We start from the raw sequence: 8,780 nt of genomic DNA, 5'->3' as shown, positions 1-8,780 counted from the left end.
TTTGCTTGTAACACTAATTCAAAATTTACAGTGATTAAGCTGAAATAACAAGAATAATCTGAGAAATCTGTATTCGAAGAAGGTTTTACATGTCTGTGCATCAGGCATCCCATTCATAGGGAAGGTGTTTAGCTAGAACACCACTAGAAATCGGCAGGCTGCTCCAGTATTTGTACTTTGGGCAGTTCTGGAGGAGGTGAGTGCTATCAGCGTCTAGACGCTGATCCCTCTGTATCTCTAAGTACACAACATGCAAAGCAAACAGACATGTGCACTGACACTTCCACGCACAAACAGAAACTCAAATGCCCCCCCCTCCCTTCTGCTACCCACCCCGGGCGTGGAAATGAAAGCTGGGCACTCAAATAGGATGGTTGGAAGAAATGAAGACGTGTCTGATTTCCAAAGCAGCCAATGGTGAGGCAGTGCTCCGTACTCTCTGCCCTCTGATAGGTCTTTGTCACTCTCCATCTCGAGGCCCATAATCAATCCCACTAATCCCACTCCCCAAACACAAACAGGCCAATCCCGAGACAAGGCTGAGGGGCTGGGGAGGGATGAAGGAGCCGAGGCATTGAAGGAGTGAGGGATGTAGTTTAGGAGGAGAGAAAGGAGCACCAGAAGCTGATGCTGGTATAAGAAGGACCCACTGTGTTGTTATTAATAAAGCATTTAAAAAAGTGAACACATCAAAGCATACAGGGGCTATGCTATCATACATGAAAGTAACGCACTATGGCCTAATGTTTCCTAAGGCATGTTATGGTGACGCTGCTTTGATTTGAAATGCATTGTGTGGAAAATTGATTTACAGGAGTGGGGAGAGAAAGCCTGGTATGGGTGCAGACCATAATTTAAAACCTGACCTCACAGGCTCTTCAAAGTCTCACTGAGTGTGGATATTTAGGACTTACATATATAGAGTATGTGTGAGAAACCTAAACCACAGCTGCATAAACAACAAATAAACACATACATACATGCGAGGGATGTGGAGGACACCTGCAAAAACAGAGGATGAGCAATCACTATCATAACAAAATCTAATATGTATCATTTCACATTTTGATCCTTAAAAATTATTGGAATACATTTTTCAATTTTTCTTTATTCTTTCCTTTTTTAGCAAAGAGTATCTCACCTGATTATATTGTGCCCCTTCGCAATCGAGGCCTGCAGGAAGTAAGACATCTTTCTCATCGTGCCCCCCTGGCCAGGTAATTATCCAAATCTACCGTCCTCCTGTGCTCCGGCTTCTGCGCCACACTGGCTCAGACCACCTCTGTGGCTTCATTATCAGTGCTGGGACTCACTAATAGCCTGACAGCCTCACTGTGCAGGCTGCTGGTGAAGAGAAATCAGGGGGAAAGGAAAAGAAGGAGAAGCAGGAGGAGGAGAAGATGGAGAAGAGGGAAGAAAAAATGAGACACTAAAGAGAAAGAGGCTGCCCTGAAGGTTAACATCTCAATCATGAGGGACAATACTCTCTTGTCGAATGGCTTTGGCCCCTTAAAAGTCATCGTTCACTGATGGTGGCTGAAGCTATAGGGCATAGCAGTGTCAAAGAGGAAGTCAGGGGATCGGCCAAAGTGCTCTCTGCAGGGCATGATGACCGTGAATTGTATGCGTTTGAGGTGACAGGTCGCCGTCTCCTCGTGCGCATCCCGTACACACCCCGAACCTTGCATGTTTGAAACAGCTACGGCATAACCTCACAACATACAGAAGGACTGGGGGTGGCAATTCAGTTTCACTTTTTTTTTTTCTCCTGACAAATGACACCCTGACAGTTGGAAAAAAATGTTGGGGTCCCTGAACAGATTTCTCAGTTACAAAAATAAAATGTGTTGAATTAGACAAAGACAGATATTTTACATCCTACTTTTGAACCCCAATGAGAGCACTGACAAACGCCATCCCACCCCCACTCCGTCTGTGCCATGATTGTTTTTTCTCTCCAGAAATGTCATATAGTTAAGAGGTGATAATTCTATATGGCACAAACAGACACTGACTTCTTCCAAGTGTACATAGCATATAGGCTGACACAGATTGAGATGGTGTAACGTGTCTTTGCATCACTCAAAAAAGCCAGACCAGCATTACACATTCTTTATATACCCAGATTCCAGTGGAACCCTTTTCAAGTAAAAGAGGAAGTCAAACACAGTGCCCTGGGGGTGGGAAAAAAAACATTAGGGGTTAAAAATACCACAGACCAGTGATATGTGAAAATCTATAGTACTCTTGTTATCGTGTGGGAGGAGCAGCCTACATTCCAGAAACCTCCAGACATGCAGAAAACTGCATCAATAAACAGCATACTAAATTGCCTGAGAGTTGGTGTTAACATATTCAGTTTGGTAAGAGCAACAGCCAACAGATCATATGTTAAATGCATATTTAAAAAATGCTGATTGATGTCAGTATTAGTAAATCTACTGATGCATTTTTTTTTGCTTCCAACAGTCTGCAGAGAAACTCTTTCCAAAATTTATGTCATGTCATATTCTCAACTTGAATTTAGCATGGGTGGGTTAAGTGAGAGGACAAAAAAACTTCACTCTAGCTGCCACTTCAATAGTCTACACTCATTATGATGAATTATAAAAATGTAGTTGGGTTTGTACCAGTCAAAATGAGCAAAATTCTTCTTAAACACCTCCACACTGAAACATCCTCTTTCACAGACAAATATTAAACTGCAGTTTGGTAATTGTGTGACTTAGACCAAGTCATCAGCAAAAGAGAGGAAAGATTAAGGTAACTCCCTGGAATATGATCATCAAAAGCAGGATAAAAATGAATACATTTGCTCAAGGAATAATTAAATTCACCCTATCTACCCTGTAAAAGGTGATATTGATTGTCGATATAGACAGAATGCAACAAGTTATAATGCTGTGAGAGGTTGACCTCTAAATGTATGAAGTCAAAAAGATAGTTCTGGATAATTTGGGGGAGTTTTGAGCTATCCAATTTGCGAGATTTCTGCCTCCATCTATATATGGGACTATTTCTCCGGTATAAAGAACTCAAGAGTCCACAGAGAGGTCTGAGGGTGATCCAATTCATTCATGTCCATTGCATTTGGGTAGCCATATTGGAAGGAAGCTAATTCCACGAGAGCTGAAGGAGTACATTCACCTGGAAAAAGAACTTGTTTGCAACATGTCACTGGCAGATATCTAAAGTGATGTCAATTCAATTAAAAAAAAAAAAAGATACCTAGCGGGTGTATGAAATAGTAGCAGTAAAATCAAAGATTCTGCACGAACCTTGTTTGCTCAATCCTCAGAGAACTGCAAACTTAAACTGAAACAAAAAGGTTTAGAAAATGTAAAATATCAATATGTAATGAGAGAAAACAGACTGAAAAAATTAAAGTTTATTTATTCGCATGTGCAAACAACATGATCTTGTACAGTATCCATATATAATTGTTGGCCTACATTATTCATAAGGATGTTATTGTGAAGCAATGCAAACTCTTAGTAACTATGTAACTATGCACCATCCAATACAGTGGATTTCAAGGACCCCCCTTTGAAGTCATGTTTTAGCTACTTAGATACACCACACACCAACAGAATTCAACTTAGTGTCCTAAATAAGTTGTGTATATCCACAATTTGTCAGATAATGCAGTTCTGAGCTCAGGCAACACTGGCATAGAAGCCCAATATGGTAAGTTCTGGCAGATTGGCAAATTTGTTTGATGGAACAAATGTGGAAATGATACTTTCAGAGAAAGAGACTAAGAGCCCTATCCTTTTACTGTCGCAAGGCTAAATTTTGAAGTGGCTCCAGTATGAAGTACCTCTGAGGACACCTACATTTGATAAGCATACAAATGGATAAATTAAGGTGACAGTAAATGTGCATGCTTAGGGCTCAGGAGGATATTAATACATTCTCCACCCCAACATTGTTGTCAGAGTAAGATGGCACATGCAGTTATCAGAAGGGTACAACTCTGTGTGGGGTCTGGTGCAGACAAGCATGAAGACATGCTTTATTTTTTGTCAGGGGTAATGTGATGATACTTGATGCTATAACAGTCTTTTTGTGCAGGATTCTGAATCAGAAACATGCTATAAATAAATATGCTAAAATGTGTTCCAATGGGTTTTTGGGAGGGAGAGAAAAAAAAAAAAAGATCAGCTTCAAATGTTTCTTTTTTCTTCTCAGAAGAACCCTTTTAGTTAGAAAAGGGTTCTTGAAGGTGAGAGGAAAAAGCAAACCTTTTTTTCTGACCTTTTTAGGTCACAAGACTGCTTGAAAGGTAAAGGTCTGCTTATCTGAGCACTTCGGTGTCTCTGTAGTAGATCGCAACCTTTTGTACATCATCCTGTGTCATGCTTGTTTCTGCTGTAGGTCTAGTGCTGAGTAATGTGACTGTATACCATTCAATATTGCGGGGAAATGAATGTAAGACTTCTCCGTGTGTAAAGTGTATGCAGGGGAGGATGCAGGCAGCTGAAGGCAGAGTTGGGACAGTTTTTTCACAGTTCTTACATGTAACTACCAGAACCTTAGTTGCTTCCATAAAAGGATCTTGAAGGAATGTAAAAACCTGCTTTTCTGCTGCTTTGACAAACCAAAATAGGATCCAGCTAGGATGACTGCGCCTCACAAACAAGCATCAGTATAACAGTTGAAATATGGGTTTTCTGCTCTCAAAAGAGTGCTGAAAAATACACAAATAGCAGTCATACAGAATATAGCTGTCATGTAAAATGTTTTGCAGTATTGTGATTAATTGCAGCGTATGTTTTTACATGCACCTTTACAGAAAAGAAATATATCAGTTAAATTGCAGCTGACATTATGTGATAAAGTATCAGTGTAGAGAAAGAAAAACAAACTAGCTTTGAGTGAGTACGCTATGTGGAATACAATATGCTCATTAAATATTTTGAGTGTGAAAGTTCATTCTAGACCTTGGTAACAATAGCTGCACAAAATAATCTTCACTGACGTTCCAACTGCTATCTTTTTACTGTAATCTATGATACAGGATACTGAACATGCAGGGGTGGTGATTATATTTACTCAATTACTGCAGTAGTTCAATTAGGTAGTAGATTATTTTTATTTTGTGCAATGTTATACTTCCATTCCACTACATCTCAGAGGAAACTGCCGTACTACTACTACTACTATTTCTACTACTACTTTACTTTTTTACTGCTTTTACTTCATTTATTTCAAAGCTATAATTAGTATACCTGAAAGATTAAGATTTTACATATAAAACATATGATCTGACAAAATGATGCTGTTATGTATCAAACAGTATATAAAGTAGTTCAAATCAGCTCCACCTGAACGAACTACAACCTTAATACGTATTTTACATATTAATGCATCAATATTAACTGTTCATTAATATGAAATATAATCATACGTACATAAACATTTACAGGAACCACTTTTCTGCACAATGAGTACATTTAACTGTTAATACTTCTGTACTTTTACCTAATAAATATTTTAATTCAGAACTTCAACTTGTAATGGAGCATCTTTTCATTGTGGTAAACTACTTTTACATAAGTAAAGGATATGAATACTTCTTCCACCTCTGTGTATATGGAATCAAATTATGCTGAAACACTCACACCACGCCCCTCTCACCGGTAAACATTGGGTTGTTAAACACAAGAACTGGCTGTGTCATTGTAGTTATGCACATGTTATTGCTGCACAAGGTCACCGCGTTTCAAAATCTATCTGTACACTGTAACAAACAATGTAACTTTTGACAATATTTTCTTTCGATATGAAAACTACAATCGTCATTTGCATGTGAGAATTTGCTGAGCAGTTTGAGATGTGCAGAAAATCCAGGCAATCAGCAGAGTTACAGAGCCTGGTAAACCAACCCATGTTGACCCATTCAAACCAGAAAAAAAAAAACTTGTTTATGGCCAGGCCATTGCCTCAGAGTGAAAAAAAACACAAGCATAAAACATACTCCGATCCTCATCTTCAGCAGTGTGCAAGGTGTTCTTTTACTCTTACAGAGGAGTCTGTTAGTCAAACAATGGGAGAGCATTAAAACATGCCAATAGAGCAGTATTAGTCAACAGCCTGAGTCAATACACCCCACTGGGCTGCATGTCTTCCTACAAACACAAGCAATTGCTTCAGATGGCCTCAGCACTAGATAGAAACATCAATTACAGTAAATTACACCAAAACAGTGTGTTACACTTCAATTTGTTTAATCTCCTGAGCTGTCTGAGATGTTTTGGATGAAAGCAAAGCAGAGCACTGTTAAGATAAAACTCAATAGCCCTCAGATACATTGCCCTATCTTATGACATGTTTATGCATAGAATGAGGCAGTTATTTATATTTTGATTCCTGGGACTTACCTCAAAAGCATCATAAAACACTAAGAATTGAGTTCTAAATATTTGTTTCCTGTGCGCAGCCTAGATTTTTATTGTAGAACCTTAATAGGAGCACTCTGTGGTAGCCCCACGACTCCAAATCCACATCGGCTCCGATGTGTGCCCAAGTTTTCTGTGTGTATGGGGTCTTGTATGGAATACAAATAGTACTTTCGCCGGCTGTGGCTCAGGAGGTAGAGCGGGGTCGCCTCACTGGTCGGTGGTTCAATCCCCTGTTCAATCTGCCTGTTGCAGTGTCCTTGGATGCTGAACCCCGCAGATCCTCCGATGTATCATCGGTGTGTGTGTGTATAGCTGTATGTATGGAAAATAGCGCTGTGTGAATTTATGAATGTGGCATGTAAAGCGCTTTGAGTGGTTGATAAGACTAGAAAAGCTCTATATAAGTGCAGCCCATTTACTTCCTGTTTGGTCCAAGTTCATACAGCGTAAAACGCTTCCAAAGGCAGGGTTATGGATGCTTTTTGTGTTTAGGGCTTTTATTTCAAAGTCCTGGGACACAGGTTGATACATTTTAAGACTACTTTGAAACAATAGAAACAAAAGATACCACAACATTTTGGTTTACACGCTCATCCCAAAACGTTAGCCAATGCTACTATGCCCCAAAACGAAGATGTGCAGTTTTAACTAAACTTTGCAGTGCTTCACTGACTCCCTTTGCTATGGTTGATTATACTGGAGGGGTATTGGTTGCTGGGGACAGATGAACATTTGGCTGTTTCAGGGAACATTTTGAGAGGGGGCAGGGGGGCTGGAGTAAATGAAAGACAAATGCGAGTAGTGCCCACTAAGCTATTTTCCCAGTCAAGATCAAAGGCACGCCGGACTGGCCGCTCCACGGGAAACTTGAGATGGGTCCTGCCTTTGTTTGCCGTTGCTAGGAGACTTGCAGAAGCCTGAAAGTGTTTGCAGTGGGGTACAACATCAAAACCATTTCCAATATAAATTTTTAAGATAGCCATTTATTTTGTCCAGGGCTTTTCAGTTTAGGCTACTGTACACTGAAAACAGCAAATAATGATTTGTCCCTTTGTTAGTCATGGAATAATTTTCCTGGTGTTAGTTTTAAAAAAAAGTAAAGTAGATATGGACAGTTGTAGATGTGCGTGTTTTGAAAGGGCAATTGTGTGTACTATGCATAGTATCAGTGCTTTGATAGTATATAAGCATCACCATGTTGATGCACAAACTAAATTCACCAAACAACCATAAAAGCAAGATTAAAACACTTTTCTGCCCAGTGCAGGAACACACAACGTGAAAATGCATACAGTGTACAAACACAACTCAAATATAGTTTGATATATTCATAAGCTTGGGTTCGGCTTCCCAACGAAGCTAATTACGACGCTGTTATCTATTAATGGGCCCCATGATAGTAAGGGGTGGCTAGACATGTGTCACAGAGAGCTCGTTACATATCATTAGTTCAACACTCCAATAATGTCTACACCTGCTGAGCAGAAGATAATGACTTGGCCCCTGATATTTGCAGGACTAATGTCTACCAAGCAAAGCACCACCGGGAGGATAGGTCCAGACGCTGGAGAGCTGCATGAAAACTGATAAAGCGATACAATAACTTAAGGTACACACGCTTTTTATGTATTGTATGCTACAGTGAATGCAGTACAGCGAGGAGGACGAAGAGGAAACCACCTTTTATCTGTTTTTTAACAGAATATGGGAATAGTTCTCATTAAATACACAATCACTATGAGCCTCTTGTGAATCCAAACTCCTATCTTTACCATTGATGTTGTTATATAATTCTGGGGAAACTGCAAGAGAAATATTCTTGTGTATCACCTTGTCATCATCATCATGTGTATTATCTGTGTACCATTTCTGTTGGTGACTTACATCCTAATAATAGACTTAAGCTATTCCTGTTTTCTTGATCACTGGACTGGCCCCGGCTCACCCACTGTTACATAACCACGTTTGAATAACTTTACCTCAATTTATTTCCCCTTAATTGAAAGGGGAGGAAAAAAAAAACCCCAACATTTTAATAATGTAGAGGGGCTAAATCTTGTGCGCAACTCAGTTAAATTATCACATGACAAAAAGCAGTATGAGTTCTGATGTACTGTAGGTAGTTTTATAGATCCATATACGCTATAGTATACGGAATCTGTTGTGGATAAAGGGACACATAAAAACTGCAATCGCCACAAAAGTGACCTTCATGTCTGGAACGATGAAGATTAGAACCGTGCTGTGTCTGCCTTGTGTTTTCACTACTTGAGCCAACTGGCACAGCGCTGGCGTTCTCTCCCCGGCTCCCAGTCTGCCGTGATGACAATGGCAACCAGCTACCACATGGCATGTAAAAATGACAAAAATACCAGC

The 8,780-nt window shown here is 39.8% G+C and overlaps 1 protein-coding gene across 6 annotated transcripts in view; it reads right to left on the bottom strand.

The window, feature by feature from the left end:
• Positions 1–340: 340 nt before the first annotated feature.
• zic6 (zic family member 6) overlaps positions 341–8,780 on the bottom strand; it is a 69,574-nt gene continuing 61,134 nt past the window's right edge. For 4 of the 6 annotated variants that reach the window (XR_005706625.1, XR_005706626.1, XR_005706627.1 and 1 more), the window contains 2 exons: positions 1,142–1,344; positions 341–1,002 (listed from right to left, as the gene is read on the bottom strand). The gene's annotated coding sequence lies outside the window, so the exon portion shown is untranslated. Of the gene's footprint in view, positions 1,003–1,141; positions 1,345–7,082; positions 7,322–8,780 lie in introns of those variants that run through there. The other 2 variants (XR_005706629.1, XR_005706630.1) reach the window with 2 other exon arrangements.

Source organism: Xiphias gladius, chromosome 23, assembly GCF_016859285.1.
Source record: "Xiphias gladius isolate SHS-SW01 ecotype Sanya breed wild chromosome 23, ASM1685928v1, whole genome shotgun sequence".
In the NCBI taxonomy this organism is placed as follows: Eukaryota; Metazoa; Chordata; class Actinopteri; order Istiophoriformes; family Xiphiidae; genus Xiphias; species Xiphias gladius.
This window is presented reverse-complemented; position numbering and strand designations above follow the sequence as displayed.